This window comes from Nelumbo lutea, chromosome 1 (assembly GCF_056320005.1).
Source record: "Nelumbo lutea isolate HS-2025 chromosome 1, American lotus-T2T, whole genome shotgun sequence".
Lineage (NCBI taxonomy): Eukaryota > Viridiplantae > Streptophyta > Magnoliopsida > Proteales > Nelumbonaceae > Nelumbo > Nelumbo lutea.
In genome coordinates this window covers 133,271,827-133,281,811 of record NC_142684.1, presented here as the reverse complement: position 1 = coordinate 133,281,811, position 9,985 = coordinate 133,271,827, and positions in this window count along the sequence as shown.

Here is a 9,985-nt window from a genome sequence, read left to right as displayed (position 1 = left end):
AGCTGATTACACCCCACTGAATGCAAAGTGGGCTGAAGCCCTGATGGCGATCAAGGATGCCCCGTATGTGAAGTGGCCACCTCGGAGTGGCCTGAAGCACGCAGACACTCCTTTGGTAGGCTTCAGCGAAGAAGAAGTCCAGCCCCTTGAAAAAATAATAGTACCTGTGGAAGTCAGCATGTGGCCTTGTGTGGTTAGATTCAAGCACGACTTCTTGGTGGTCGTGACCCCCTCCCCCTACAATGCCATAGTAGGTCGACCGATCACCCATGTCCTACAGGTAGTGGTCTCCACTTACCATTTGGCTATGAAGTTCCCAACCGACTTTGGTGTGGAAGTAGCGCGGGGCGACCAACTTGAGTCTCGTAAGTGCTATGTCGCCGCCCTGAAGGGAAAAACCAAGGTAGCTGATGACCTCGAGCTGGAGCGGCCTATGGAGCAAGGCGAAGAACGAGCCGCGCCAATAGAAGAAACAGTCGCAGTTCCGACCTCAACAGCGGACCCAGTTCGAATGCTTCAGATCGGCGCTTCCGTCTAGGAACCTTTATGACCAGAACTGGTAAGTTTCTTACTTCAAAGTTTAGATATTTTTGCATGGTCTGCGATAGAAATGCCCGGTATAGACCCCGAACTCATAACTCACAAGCTGAACACTAATCCTATAGTTAGGCCCGTTAGACAGAAGAAACACAACCTAGCCCCAGAGTGGTGGAAAGCGGTTGACGAGGAGGTCGAAAAGCTCCTCGCAGCTGACTTCATAAGAGAAGTCCACTACCCGAGTTGGGTAGTCAACCCCGTCCTGGTAAAGAAGGCCAACGGCAAGTGGCACATGTGCATTGACTACACAGACCTGAACCGGGCTTGCCCAAAAGACTGCTTCCCTCTCCCCAGAATTGACCGATTAGTGGACGTGACCTCAGGGCATGAGTTGCTAAGTTTCTTGGATGCCTATTTGGGCTATAACCAGATCAAGATGGACCCAGTGGACGAAGAAAAGACTGCCTTCATCACGGAATTCGGCCTATACTGTTACAAGGTTATGCCCTTCGGGTTGAAAAATGCAGGGGCAACCTTTCAAAGGTTTGTAAATAAGTTGTTTGCGCCGTTAATCGGTAGAAAAGTAGAATGCTATGTAGACGACATGGTCGTCAAAACTCAATTCTCACATGAATTAATACAAGATTTGCATCCTGTTTTTGAAATTCTACGTAAGTTTAATATGAGACTGAACCCAAACAAGTGTGTGTTCGGTGTGACCTCGGTTAAGTTCCTAGGATACATCGTTAACTAGTGCGGCATCGAGGCCAACCTGGATTAAATTAAGGCCATTTTAGATATGAGACCGCCCCAGAAGTCGAAGGAGGTTCAGAGGTTGAATGGCCGCATAACCGCCCTGAGCCGCTTCATGTCTAAATCGGTGGACTGTTGTTTACCATTCTTTAAGGCAATTAAGAGCAAAGGGTTCGAGTGGACCCAAGACTGCCAGCTCGCGTTCGACGAGCTCAACAAATACCTCACTAGTTTGCCGACCTTAACCCGACCCGATGAGAGCGATGTTTTAGAACTGTACCTCTCGACGAATGACGAAGTGGTCAGCTCGGTACTAATAAAGAAAGTAGATCGGGTCCAATGACCCATCTATTATGTTAGTAAAGTATTGCAGGGAGCAGAAACGAGATACCCAGAGATGAAAAAACTAGCATACGCATTGATAATCGTAGCTCGGAAGCTCCACCTGTACTTTCAAGCTCATACTGTTGTCGTCCTCATCGAAAAACCTCTGAGGCAAGTATTGCTTAAGCCTGAGGTCTCTGGTCGGTTGACGAAGTGGGCCATTGAGCTCAGTGAATACGACCTCCAGTATAAGCCACGAACTGCCATTAAGGCCTAAGCCTTAGTAGATTTCATATCCAAATGAGCTCCGAAGTTTCCAGGTCGGTTGAGCACAAGGCTCCTAGCTCGGGTGAGCCCAAAGCTCCCGGGTCGGTCGAGTCCGAACCCCGTGAGGTAGTAGCCAGTGTGGCACCCTCTCCTAGCTCGGCCAACCGCGAGCTGGGATGAGGAGCCCTGGATCCTTCGCGTAGATGGCTCCTTGAACCAACAGGGCAGCGGCACCGGAATAGTTTTGCACGGCTCAAGCAGTATGAAATTGGAATACGTGCTATGCTTCGAGTTCACGACATCTAACAGTGAAGCAGAGTACGAGGCGCTGATAGCTGGACTAGCCATAGCCAGAGAAGTAAAAGCAAAGCAATTTGTTATCTGCAGCGACTCCCAGCTCGTGGTTAACCAGGTCATCGACGAGTACGAAGCTCGTGAGCCAACCATGATTGCCTACTTGACCAAGCTTAGGGAGGCCCTGTTTGACTTCCCATCACACTTCATCAGACAGATCCCTAGGTCGAAGAACGTTGAGGCCGACGCCCTGTCCAAGTTAGCCAGCACTAGCGACATCACCATGAGAACCATGTACATAGAGGACCTGTCTCGGCCTAGCATTCTCAGGGGGGCAGAGGAGGTCACTCCCGTCGTTCAAGCAGAGCCGATCTACATTGACCCGCTCGCAAGCTTCTTGCTACATGGGACCCTCCCTGCAGATCGCAATACAGCTAGAAGGGTGCAGCGTCAGGCAGTCAAATACGTCATGATAGACGAGCGGTTGTACAGGAGATCCTGCACGCTCCCCTATCTGCATTGCTTGCGGCCTACCGAAGCCGAACTTGTACTCCGCAACACTCATGAGGGGTTGTGCGGTGGGCGCTTGGGGGGCAAAGCCCTTGCCCCGAAAGCACTTCGGCAAGGGTATTATTGGACAACAATGAAGCCAGATGCCATTGAACTTGTTAGTAAATTTGACAAATGCCTGAGACATGCCAATATTCACCACCAACCTGCTGTTGACCTCAAGTATCTCACCAGTCCGTGGCCCTTTGCACAATGGGGGATCGATCTACTCGGGCCATTCCCGCCAGCAACGGGTGGTAGGAAGTTCTTAGTGGTAGCAGTGGACTATTTTACCAAGTGGGTAGAAGTCGAAACCCTTGTAACGATAACAACCCGAAATGTCCAATATTTCTTTTGGAAAAACATCGTATGCCGCTTCGGATTACCTCGGGTATTGATTTCCGACAACGACAAACAGTTCGAAGACATCAAATTCCAAGACTGGTGCCAAGATATGGGAATCTGACAGAACTTTACTTCAATCGCACACCCTCAAGCAAACGGTCAGGCAGAAGTCACAAACAGAGCCATCCTCCGTGGATTAAAGGCACGGTTGGACTAGGCTAAAGGATTGTGGGTAGATGAACTACCTAGTGTTCTATGGGCATACTGGACCACGGAGAAGACCGCCACGGGAGAAACACCCTTCAATCTCACCTACAGCACCGAAGCAGTGATTCCCGTAGAGATCGAAGTGCCTACGCTATGATTAGAGGCATACAACGATCAGACAAACAAAGATAAGCTACGTACCAACCTCGATCTACTCGACGAAATAAGGGACCTCGCGTACATTAGGACAGCAGCCTACCAGCAGAGAGTAGCTCGGTACTATAATGCTAGGGTCAAGAAGCGAAATCTCTGCATTGGCAACCTGGTCCTTCGTAAAGTTATGGTGCCTAAGCCTGGCGCTGGCAAGCTTGGGTCCAATTGGGAAGACCCTTACCGAGTGAAACGAGTGCTCGGGGGAGGAACATACGAGCTCGAGACCCTCAAAGGAAAACAAGTACTCAGGCATGTAATATTGTCAACCTAAGACAATACTATCTGTAAGAATTGAGTAGGTCACGAGCCACTCCCAAAGCCAAAGGGCCAGAATATCGAGCTAATATGACATCGACGAAATAGGACCCAGTTGCCTCTATGGCATGGGCAAACTCCAAGAGTGAGCCACGAGCCACTCCTCCAGCCTAAGGGCTGAAACGCCGAGCTAAGGAAGAAACCTCGGCAGCATACAAAGTTAGGTTGCCCCATCAGCACGAATTAAGTACTTGAAGCACCTGAGGCGGGCACGAACCTTACGGCAAATAGCCTGCCCTGGCATGCGAAGAGTTAAACCCGAAAGGACAACTGACAACAACCTACCTTGGGGATAGACAGGTTGGGCATGCGACATACTATGTCCCTCGTCCCGACGTACACGAGGCTGCCCCTACTAAACAGTTCGGGGCCATGATGGCCATAAAGGAACACACACTTCGGAAGTCCAACTCGACAGGTTGACAGCTTGGGGTGAGATAACCGTTTCGACATAAATGAATTGCGCAAACTTTCGACAAAAGGAAGAGATTTATTCATTTAAGAAAATTCGTTACATAAATTTCATTGACGCCTTGATTACAAGAAAGAAAAAGGGAAAACTACTTCGGGAGCTCGTCGCCTCTATTAGGGACCCCTCGGTGACAGTATCTGGACCAGCATCCTCTGCTTCATCTTTGGCGCCCTCATCTTCGGAATCAGGTTCATCTTTTGACTGACGCACGATGTCGTCGGTAATTCGCGAAGTAGTGATGGCGCTCGTGTCCAACTCGGGGTAGAGGTGCCTAATCAGTCACCGACTAAGCTTGAAGCCCTTACGGTAGGGCTCTATTATCACGTCGTTGAATCTGGAAGAGCTGACGTAGTCAATGATGGCCTGAGTCCTGGCCTCCTCAAGAGCACCCTCAAAAATTGCAGTCTTCTCCCTTATGTCCTCCTGGAGGTACCCCACTTCATTCTCCAGCTTCTCCTTCGCCTCCTTGAGGCCTTGCACCTTGAGCTTCAAGGCATCCCGCTCAACCTTGAGGCTGCTCACCTCAAGCCCTAAGGCCTCCTGATCGACCTTGAGGCCGTTCACCTTGGCCCTCAACTTGTTCTTATCTCGGGCCAGTTCCCCCTTCTCTGCCATTACCACCTCGATGAAGCTCTTTTGAGCCGAGGCATCACTCTCCAGGCGGTGAACCTGACAACGAGCTGCCCACAACTCAATATGGGCTGCGCAAGATGACTTCTCAGCCTCCAGAGCCCGCCTCAGGTGTCGATCTGATTGGAGGGTCAAGGCACGAATGGTGGTGTTCACCTGCAAAAGGGAAACTAGTCAAAAAAAAAAAGAGAAAGAGAAAAAGAAGAGAGACTCACCACCATAGTATGAGTGGCAGCTCGGGCGCCGAGCTGACTAGGAGTGAGTTCGGCCCACTCGCTGACCTCCCCCGGGTATGCGGCCAGCGTACTCTTCTTCAGGCTGTGCTTGGGGTTTAGGACTGTTTGGCTCCCTTGACCCTCCGAGCTGGAAGCCTTCATCTCCACATCATGAGTGAAACTCTCAAAGGTCTCGGCGGCAACCTCGGCAGGATGAGCCCCGGCAGCAGTAGCGTTGGCCTCGGCAATGCTTTCACCGGTAAGTCCGGTGGGCTTGATAGCAGGTTTGGTGGGCCTAACGGCATGTCCCGTTGACACCTCGGGCCCCTTAGGCATGACCCCTTCCTCCAAGTCAACAACAGGCGCGACTACCACCTCGGGCCCCGAGGACGAAGTCTGTAGAGGTTGGGGCTCGGTTGAAGCTCGCGGGGACTCAACGCGCGCCTTCTTGGCTATGCGTTTCTTCCTCTTCATTTGGCGGAAAAGCTTCTGGTTGTCTATTTTCTCCGCTTCCATGGGACCTACAGCAAAACACAACATTAGCAAACCGAAGTAAACATATGAACAGAAAGCCGAAGTGAAGGAAAACCTACCCGGGCTCAAGCTCATCTGGACGAGCTTCTCCTCAGAAGTGAAGTCTTTATAATTCAATCCGAGCTGAGCCAATGACTGGAGCGCCTTCTTGGTCTTCCCATCAAGGATGACGCCAGGGTGTTGAATGGCTATCCTCCAATCGGTGGGGAAGGGTCACCCCGTACTGCTCCGGACTGCGAAGTAGTCCCGCTTCCAAGTTGGGACTTTGCTCGGGAGCTTGTGCATGAGTTTGAAACCCGGGCGGGGGGACAGGTAATAGGACCGCTTGTGCCCGGGGAGAACGCCCAAAGCACTCTTCTTTATAGCCAAAATTGTGTTAAGAATATCTAAATCTATAGAGAGGGAGCGATCGAAGCAAAGAGAGATGGACCCCACCACATTTCGTATGGAGTTTGGGTGGAGTTGGTCCAAGGTGATGTTTAAGTGTATCAACACCTCAACGGTCAAAGGGTGAAGAGGAAGTCGGAGCCCGGCTATCAGTTGTTCCCTGAAGATCACGATCTCATTGGGACCATGCTCCCATGGGATGTTTCCGGTGGGAAGGCTATATGAGAATTCCTTAGGGAGGCGGAACCTCTGTATGAGGTCCTGAAGCCTCTCCGAAGTCATTATAGACGGGTCGAACTGGTCTGGCTCCTGATCTCGGTGGGAGGTGGACGCTAGGTGACCTGAAGCCACCTGTACTTCAAGTGGCTGGGCAGCGGAGGAGACACCCCGACCGAGGTACCCACCTCAGGCTCATCGATGAGGCTATCTACGCTAGACGACGACATAGTGAACGAAAGAGAATAAACAAATTGAAAAGGAGGGAGGAAGCTCGGGAGGACTCACCAAGAGAAATGCAACCGGACTGGGAGAGCAGGACAAATTGAAGACCCGAGCTAAGAGACCTCCGACGTGAGGTCAAACACTAATGGCAAGAGCTTTGTGGCGAAGAAAATGACCAAGGGCCCCCCTATTTATAGCCACAGCTGCAGGTTCCTTGAGGCGAAAGCAGTTTAGCGCGTTTTTGACATTCGCGAAGTCTAAATCGCATGAGACCCGCGCGTAAACCAGACGCGACTCGAGTCTTTTCTGATCGAACGTGACACCAGACCGGTCTAGCTGGACGGAGTGTGTGACAAAGCAACATGAAAACCGATTCCAAATCCACCCGGTGTGTCATGACCTCCCCACGTTGGGTCATCGCCGCTAGCACAGGGAGTGGAGGGCAATTGATGGAGGGTGATTTGGCCTGACCTCACAGCGCAGGTACATGTGGGCGTGACCTTGATCAAACAGTGACTTAGCATGACAGTGCATTGAGGGTGAGCATAACTCGGAGGGAAAGTCCCACCGAGTTCAGCTCGGCAACTCGATGAGTAAACTACTCTCTGGGAACCGCCTTACCCGCACCTCCTCCCCGGGGTCAAGGCACTTTGGGGGGGTCCCAAGTTCGGGGCGCCCTGACCCCTTTTAAGACTCGAGCTCCTCCCAATGGACCTCGGGCCACTCCCAGGCAAGAACGCACCGATCTTTCTCAGGACATCCCGAAGCACAGACACCTCGGGGCATCTAGCTCGGCATAATCGACTATAGGCAGCTTGTCACTCAAAGGACAGCCCGACTCAGGGTAATTTGCGAGAGGGTAGTTCGGTATATCACAGGAGGGCTTCCTGATCGACCGCCATACCCGACAAATTTGTGGACAGCAGGCTTGTCCCTCTCACCGCGCTTGACACCTCGGGGCAGCTAGCTCGGCATAATCGACTATAGGCAGCCTGTCACTCAAAGGACAGCCCGACTCAGGGTAATTTGCGAGAGGGTAGTTCGGTATATCACAGGAGGGCTTCCTGCTCTACCACCATACCCGACAAATTTGTGGACAGCAGGCTTGTCCCTCTTGCCGCGCTTGACACCTCTAGAAAGGTGTCCCGTACCTAACAGACACGTACCCTACAGCGACGGCCCTGTGTGTGCCACCTCAGCCTTGCCTGTAATGGCTGTGGCAGACTGACAGTGACGATTATACCTGCCCTGTCAGAAGTCAGAGGGCCTGAAGCAACGAAATTCGGTTATAAGGGGCTTATTTTCAAGGAGCAAGGTATCTTCGAATCACCTGCGTAACCTGCACTCTTAGCCTTCGTTCTCCTTTTGCTTCTTGCATACAATACTAACTTAAGCATCGGAGTGTTCCCGCCGGGAAACCCCCCGGGAGTTCTTCCTCTTTTCTCTTATCTCAGGTACCTCTCAGGAGCCACGCGAGCACCAGCTAGGAGTGACCGGATTGCACTACATCAGAATGCATGCACAAAGCCATTATTATCTTATTTTATATTAAAGTCCAAGGCACAAAACATACACAACTATTATATTTCAATTATTATATCATTTTTTCTATTTTACTAATAATTTTTAACACTAACAAAAATGTTAACTAAAAATTAATTCTCAAAATTTTGGTAAACAATGTTTTCATTTTTGTAAACAATAAATATGTTATTATAAAATGCAAATCAAGATTAATTGATAATTTATAAAAATATATAATCCTAACTTAAAATATATCAAATCTATTTAAATTTTGAAGATATATATTATATGAAAATTCACAAATTTTAATTACTACAATAATTATTTCATTATTAATATTTTTATTTTTCAAAATTTCTAAAATAAAAAAATAATAATTTTTTAATATAAATATAGTTTAGTGGATTTGATAGATTCAATTTATATTACATTTTTAAATAGGGTAGATTACAAAGATCCCCCTATACTATGGTGTTTATGACAAAGACCCCCCTATACTTTGTTTTGTGACAAAGACCCCCTGTACTTTGATCGTGAGATAAAGACCCCCTTCCGTTAACATTCGGTCTAAAAAGATGAGAAGTCCGCCATTGCAATATTTTTTAATCCTTGTACTACCCTTATAATAACTATTCGGACAATTTTAACCCTCTTTCTCACAAAACAAAGTACAGGGGGTTCTTTGTCACAGACCCATAGTACGGGGCGGTCTTTGTAATTTATCCAATTTTTTCTCAGAAATTATTGAAATATTAACAAACAATAGCTAATGGTTGATAACCAAAAAGTAAAACCGGATAACATGCGATAACCCAAACAGGATACCCAATACAAACCAACCCGAAAATCCATATTGGGTCTCCTTGACCCGATCTATGTTAAATCCATTCGCCCGACAAAGCGACTACAGTAACGTAGCAGGGCCTCTCAGGTGGCTCAAATGGGATTGTTTTCTCCCCAAAATATCTTTCCAGCCTCTCAGGTTGCTCTAATGGCTCAAATCCGATTGACCATAACACTAGTTACTGTGCTATTCAAAATACTGAATCTACATTCTATTATACATGCTAATTAAACTCCAGTTTCAGCACTCTATTTAACCGCAAAACTGGATCTATCAGCCTTGATAACCTGAATTTATATATCAAATTAGATTCATTTCTATTGTAGTGACTATTCGGGGGTCGTATAATCACTTTGCGTGTCTGTCAAGTTTATGTTTCTCAACCGCTTTTGCAGGATGCCGTTGCTGAAAACTGAGCTAGGATTCCATCCAACCAGGTTGCCAGCCACCATCCAATAGTACCTGTCCCGAATATCCCAACGATAACCCGACTTGAGAACCCATCTTGGGTCTCCTTCTTGGCCCGATCTATGTTCAGCTGTTCGCTCGACAGAGCAGTGACAGTAACGTAGCAGGGCCTCTCAGGTGGCTCAGATGGGTTGGTTTTCTCCCCAAAATCAATATTTTTCCAAATCTGTCGTTAGATAAGTATTAAAAACAATAATATTTGAATTAATCTGGTTCACTGATCAAAACCGGTGAGACGCGTTGAGAAGTGGGTAGCATTTCATCTCTCCAAAAGCTTGGAAAAGAGTAGAAAAACTCTATAACCATTCACCGATGTATTATTTGAATCGTGCTCAACCAATCAATATGTTGAAGGAGAGATGTATGAGAATGAAGGAGAAGGAAACTCTTTAAGGCAAGTTTCCTGGATTAGTTTGAAAAAACGATAAAGAGTTAAAGACGTCTATGGGCCCTGTTTTCCAGAAACAATTTCTTCTCGAGGACCAGATTTCCATTTTCTAGGTTAAATAGGTTTTAACAGAAAAAGGGCAAGAAAAGGAAAATAGAAAAAATTTAATAGGACATTTTAATAATTTAACGCTTTCTTTTATCTCACTTAACGGCTAAGGGGGCTTTTGTCTCACCATCATAGTACTTAGGGGTCTTTGTCACAGACTGTATAGTACA